General features: G+C 36.5%; 1 long non-coding RNA gene across 2 annotated transcripts; it reads right to left on the reverse strand.

Moving 5' to 3' along the window:
* Positions 1 to 736: 736 nt before the first annotated feature.
* Positions 737 to 6,966, reverse strand: LOC104216765 (uncharacterized). 2 transcript variants are annotated; one of them, XR_011401206.1, is made up of 5 exons: positions 6,810 to 6,966; positions 3,175 to 5,807; positions 1,510 to 2,135; positions 1,301 to 1,427; positions 737 to 1,224 (listed from the first exon to the last, which is right to left on the reverse strand). It is a non-coding gene; the product is annotated as an uncharacterized lncRNA (long non-coding RNA). The 2 variants fall into 2 exon arrangements; XR_708582.2 differs by lacking the exon at positions 3,175 to 5,807.
* Between the last annotated feature and the right edge of the window lie 233 nt (positions 6,967 to 7,199).

A 7,199-nucleotide genomic window follows, 5' to 3' on the forward strand; every position in this document is an offset into this window, starting at 1 on the left:
AAACCAACACTTCGTAAATTAAGGTCTTTTCAAGGCTTGGAAACGAGAAAAGGAAAGAAGCTAAACTTCTGTAATAACCTGTGTTGTAATCTGAAAAAAGCATCTCAGCTTCAATAATTATGGATGAAGATGGTCTGCTTACATTATTTAATTCTGAATTACAATACTAACTATGAAATCTGACTCCTTAAATATCAAAAACACATCTAGATGTAGGAAATAAATATAACATCTCCAAGAACAATCTGTAAGTAGACAATGACGAAAAAGTTCACCTACCAGTTTGTGTTAAGCAACAATTCAAATGAGGAGTGTGTTACATAGTGCCAGCCCAAACAACAAATATTATTATAACCTAAGTTTCTTTGCTGGTAGAATTTTAACATAGACATGTTATTCCATGCATAATGCTCAACCATTTTGTTCTGATTTGGAGCAGCAGCGCATAAGGAAACAATTGGAAGACGTGTAATTTTCAAAGTAGGAACATATATGATGTTCTTTGTATATTTTTTCACTTATACGAATGCAATATTAAGAAAAAAATCGATAGGCTTGAAGCCACAGCAAAGAAGAGGAATAAGACGGTAAAGGACCTAATACATACATAGTTGAAGTGAGCTACCAATTGTTAGTTTATAAAACTTGTCCGTCTTCAAAAATTTTAAAGATAAAACTTGTATGTTATTGTACTGTATTTGTATAGCAATAGATATATTTTTCTAAGAAAGGAAGCTGAACATAACCTCATTTAGTATAAATATGGTAGTCACATAATTCTGCAGTTAATATATAATTCTGTAGTTAACAAAAACAACCTCATTTAGTATAAATATTGTATGTTATGTGTGTATTTTTGAAATGCCAACTTGCCGTGATATTCAAAATTTTGGGAGATATATAAATATAGTTCGATAAAAATAGACCGAAATATTTTAAGGAATTACGAGATGTCTTCTCGTATCCCCCATGCTCCTTGAACCCAGACAGTGCAAGGAGCCACCCTTCTCAGATGCTCGGGCCTTCTTTCCCTGTTCACTCTGCTTCTTGAATTTTTCGGTGGTCCAATACTTCTCTAGATCCACCCATATATGTGGTAGAACCCATGAAGGCTTCTTTTTAACCCTTCGAACGGTGCTGAAGGAATCAGAGTCTCCTACGGCATTTGTACTCCCAATTTTTACAAATTTCACGGTTATACTGGTCCTCCCAGGAACACTTAGTCTACAAATAAAGTAAGTAACGTTAGATGAAAATATTATTAATATAACACTTAAATAGATAAGAATTGTATTAAAACCTTAAATTGGTTGAACATTTGTTGCACGAGACTATCTGGAAAGTCACTCCAAGTCGGATAGGGTGTTAAATACAACGGGGCAATTATATCAGTGATTATCTTTGTAACATGATTATTAGAAATAAACCTGCAACATTGCAATTACATTAAATAAATAAGAGTAGGTATTATAATTCAGCAAAAATAAAGAAGTAATAAATAAATCTTACCCATTGTCTTCAGGCCTGATGATCATCCTATGGTAATGATCATAACGTACATCATCCGGATCATCATCCTCCAATGAATCTGAAGCATGCGCAGAAGAGGGGGCATCTGGATCAGTGCTACTATCTCAAAGATGAAGTCTAAAAATGCTAGGAGACAAACTCTGTGGAGAGGGAGACGGGGTCCCTGAAGATGTCCGCGATCTACATCCCTGCACAGATCTAGACCCCTGCTCCGATCCAGACCACTACTGCGATCCGGCCGTCTCAAATCTAGATGGATGCGATCTGGCTGGAGATGAAGCAAATGGAGCAAATGACGGGCGTATCACATGGCCCTGTGACTGGTGACTCGATGCACCTATGTAACTATTGGTAGGATCATTAGGAGGAAGCGGGGTATAGCCCTGTGGTGGAGAATTGTGATAATACTGCTGGACGGGTGAATGGTGGGTAGTATAATGAGTAGATGGATGTGGTGGAATAGATCTGTGCCTAGAAGATTGATGCCGACCATCGACAGTAGAGGGATGAAAGTGTGGAGTGGAAGGAAGAGAGGGTGTAGCACCATTATCATGATCAGTAGGCCTTTTATCCTTCCTAGACCTACCTCGACCCCTACCGGCCATCTGCATAAATTAAAGCAAAATGTTAGAATTGAGAATATAAATCTATATAAGTTAAGAACGCTTGAAAAAACTGACATGCTAGTCATCTTCGTCAACGTATCCTTCCTCATCTAAAAATCCATCCTCTTCACTTATTTCATTTTCATTAGGTGATTCTTCATCCTCATTTTCTATGATTGTTATTTCCTCCATATCAACTTCTTCTAATATGCGTTGAGGATGCTCCAAGTAATTTTCTAACTGATCATCTACCATTTGGTTAACACTTGAGGTATCATTTTGGTAAGCAACATCTAGTACATTCTCTACTTCCACCCTGCCAACAGGCTTTGTTTTGATTACAACCAACCAATCAGCCTTATCCCTCCGCAATGGATATGGAGCATAGTACACTTGCCTAACTCTTTCTGCAATTAATAAAGGATCATAACGATCATACTCCCTCTTTTTATTAACCTCAATTATGTTGTACTGCGAGTGTATATTTGTACCTCTTCTAGGTGTTGGGTCAAACCACTTGCATCGGAAAAGTATGATCTTCTTATATGGCCAACCCGAATATGACAATTCTAGAATCTCTTTGATCACACCACAAAAATCATTTTCCCCATCCTGGTTGCCTTCACCACCTTTGACACACACCCCACTATTATTGCTTTTTTTATACTTGGAGCATTCCTCGGTGTGAAATTTGTAACCATTCACACAAAACTTAGACATAGTTGTAACCGTAGGTGCAGGTCCCCAAGATATGTCTTGCAAAAATTTATTAACACCGTTGTTTGGATTATTGACCTACATGTAGCGTTAAATAAATCACAAGTGAGCAAGTATATTCACTAGTATGTATAATCACATGTGAGAAAGTATGTAAGATGCACTTATACACTCTTTAAACCATGCCTCAAATGTAGAATATACATCACCATGACCAAATTGACTCACGAAGTCACTGAGCAACACGTTGAAAATATTTTGTTAGTTGCATCAACCAAATTAAATAGTAGTCCATGTAAATTAATCTTAAGTCAACACTTACTTAAGAAAGGGTTGAACTTCTGGAAAATTTAGCAACACATGATTTGAAGCTGATTTGTACTCCATACTAGTTAGGCCCCTTTGTGCTCGATCTTTAGAATCTCGGCCTGGTTGATTATGGAAATTGGTGGATATAATGGATCAATATCAATTACCACATTGTGTCGATCGGGCCTATTTCTAGCACATGGAACACGACTGTCAAAGTAGTAAGAACAAAAATGGGCAATTTCCTTTGCAAGATAGGCTTCACATATGGATCCTTCAATCATATTCCTCTGTTTAACAAATCGTTTACACTTGCCGATAGTCCTTCACATTGTCATATTAGATGATAACGTTAAAGAAATTACAAGAATAAATCAAGGTTTGATCATTACCTCTCGAATGGATGCATCCACCTACATTGAACCGGGCCTCCAAGTCGCGCCTCATGTACAAGGTGAATTGGCAGGTGTTCCATCACATCGGAGAAACCACATGGAAAAATCCTCTCCAGCTTATTACTGATAACAGGAATGTTTTGATTCATTTGAAATAGGTTTTCTTCCCTTAATGTGGTAGAACATAAGTCTTTGAAGAACAAACTTATCTTTGTGATGGGTTTCCATATATTTTCAAGCAATCCACAAAATGCAATAGGGATTAAGATTTCCATGAATATATGACAATCATGACTTTTCATATGAGTTAGCTTTCCCTCAACCATATTGGCATGTTTTCCCATGTTCGATGCATAGCCCTCGGGCATCTTTAGTTTTGTAACCCACTCACAAATCTGTCATCTTTGTTCCAAAGTGAATGTGTAGCTGGCCTTGGGCTTGAACAACTTACCATTGATCCCATACTGCAAATGTAACTCAGGTCGCCAGCAATATTCTTGTAAGTCCAGTCTAGCCTTCGGGTTATCTTTTGTCTTATTCTTATCATCCATCACTGTGTTGAACAAATTGTCAAAAGAGTTCTTCTCAATATGTATGACATCAAGATTATGTCAGAGAAGATTATCCTTCCAATATAGCAACTCCTAAAATATGCTCTGTTTTGTCTAGTTATGAGTAACACCATATCCAGGAAATCTAGAAGGTGGGGCCTCGGTAACTTTAGTGAAGTTCTGAACCCTCTCCCAAATTTTCTCACCGAAATAAGTTGGTGGCGGCAAATCATGTTCAACTGTATTCTTTTTGACTGCGTTCTTCATCCTTCTGAACTCATGATCAACTGGCAAGAACTAACGATGACAATCAAACCATGACTGCTTTCGGTCGTGTTTTAAAGTGAACGCTTTACCATTTTCCATGCAGTAAGGACATGCTAACTTTCCGGCAGTTATCCACCCAGACAATATTTCATACGCAGGAAAATCATTAATGGTCCACATTAAGTTAGCACGCAAGTTGAAATTTTGCTTAGTTGATATATCATATGTCTCAACTCCATCATACCACAACTGTTTAAGCTCATCAATCAAAGGTTGCAAATATACATCAATCAAACCCTTTGGATTGCGGGGACCAGGAATAACACAATTTAGAAATATATATGGACTACTCTTAAACATTTCAGGCGGAAGATTATACGGAGTAATAAAGACCGACCAGCATGAATATGGTGTTGCAGAAACAGAAAATGGCGTGAAACCATCAGCACACAAACCCAATCGAACATTCCTCGGTTCACTAGCATAATCCGGATACGTCCTATCAAAATGCTTCCAAGCTTCCCCATCTGAAGGATGACACATAATATCGGGCGGCCTTCTATTTTCATAGTGCCATCTCATATGAGGAGTGGAACTCATCGATGCGTACAACCTCTTTAATCTAGGAATAAAAGGTAAGTAATGCATCGACTTCACAACAGCATTCTTCCCGCTGGAAAGCCGCTTAAAACGAGGTTTTTCACAAAATTTACAACTTTCTAATCTGCATCACCCTTATAATACAACATGCAACCATCTTCACAACAATCAATTCTCATAAATGAGAGTCCTAACTTAGAAACCAATCTTTTAGCCTTATAGAAATCTTCAGGTATGTTGAAATCTGGCTCAACTAGTTCACTCATAAGGCCAATGAAAGAATCCATTCCTGCTTGAGAAATATTGGTATCTGATTTGATACATAATAATCTAACCGCAATAGACAACTGAGAGTGCATACTCCCTTGTTTTAGTGGACGACTAGCAGCCTCTAAATGTTCATAAAAATATTTTGCTTCTTCATTAGGAGGTTGTTCAACACTTTCATTGGTTTCAAAATCGAAGTGCATCCCTAGAGCATCCGCAACCATTTCATGGTATCTCGGATGTTGAACATTATTCCCCACCAACCTACTACTTTGACCAACTACATTATGAAATACACCATCAGTACCATCAATCTCTCCATGACTAGTCCACACAAAATAATTATCCTTAAACCCTTTTTGATAAAGATGAGTCTTAACATCCTCTGGTCCAAAATAATGCAAACACTTGCACTTCACACAAGGACACCTAATCAACCCTTAAATCCGAAACGGTTCAAGTGACATTGCATGCGTAATAAATTCCTCAACCCCTTCTATAAATTCCTCCCTCAAAAACCGACGATTAGGATAATTCCTATTATACATCCAACTACGATAATCCATCTACATAAAGAACGAATAAATTACGTGTTATATTGATCATAATTCAAATTAATGGTGCAGACAAACAATTAAACAGAAGACAAACACTTTATTTGGTTGGAATATTACATGTCTTTCAACAAAACAATGATAGTTGACACATGAAAGCAACACAACTTGTATGAGAACGACACAATTAAGCAAATACAAACAGAACAGAGAAAGAAAAAAGTAAATATGAATTTGTTATTAACAAAAGGGTAGTAAGATATGACTTTGTTTATTTGACAAAACACAGTCCTACTAAACTACATATCCATTCAATGAAAATTCTATCCAAATTACACTAACAGACCTTATTTTATTACTTGAAAAAAGAAAATAATTTTCAGCAAAACTCCTGCAGTTTAAAGAGAAGTAAAAGCACAAACATGTACATCAATCTACAATCAATTAATATTTAAAAAAAGAACCTAAGTAATTAACCCCCAGCATAGCTAAATAACCATCAAAAGAAACACAATCGTTGCCAATAAACAGCGCATTTTTTGCAATGCTCTAATTCTATCAATCAATTAAGACCTTATTTGAAATTGATCTTCATGGACTATTTAGGTCCTCATCATAACACTCAACTGTAAATGGTCAAGCATATTTTCCAAGTTGGGTAAATCAGTTAGCTAATACTCTAGTGCAAGTTCTTAGGCATATTTCCTATGTGGGAAGCAGTGAGACGGAACATACATAAACAACAGATCAAAATTTTATTTCAAAAAATAATGAGCAAATGAGCATGTACAAATGACAATGTACTAGGCACCATTACAAAATATAGAAAGAAAGGATTGAACTTTGTAGAGACCTCAATCCTAGCTAGTTCGTGAAAGAGAAATCAGAATAACAAGAGGCTCCGTAAAAGGCCTAACTCGGGTTCCGTTTTTCTCTAGACTGAAACGGCCCAAAACAGATCCGGAAAACGCATCTCTAAAATAGTTAGAGAGGTGGAAGAAAAAGAAAACTTACCGGAGATGGAGAGGAGCCTGAGTACCTACGCTGGCCGCTTGGATTTCCGACGACTATGACGATGGATGCTTAGATGAGTGCCGACGATGATGGTGAAGCCTGTGATTAGCGGCAGAAGCAGAGAGGCGGAGAACGAAAGAAAAAGGAAATTTGTTAAGTTAGGGATTTTTGCCTGACATTCCATTACTAAAACAAACTTATTTTTTAAAATAATTGTAAAACTTAATGATTAAATTCTAAAACAATTCTCTCACTTATAAATATTATATTGTATAACAGAAATCATAATGCACAATTAATAAAATTCTAACTAACAAATTAGCATGAATCAATATCAAATTTATAATTATTTAGAATCTAACACGTAATTAAATAAACCAAAATTAATGA

Source organism: Nicotiana sylvestris, chromosome 7, assembly GCF_000393655.2.
Source record: "Nicotiana sylvestris chromosome 7, ASM39365v2, whole genome shotgun sequence".
NCBI lineage: Eukaryota > Viridiplantae > Streptophyta > Magnoliopsida > Solanales > Solanaceae > Nicotiana > Nicotiana sylvestris.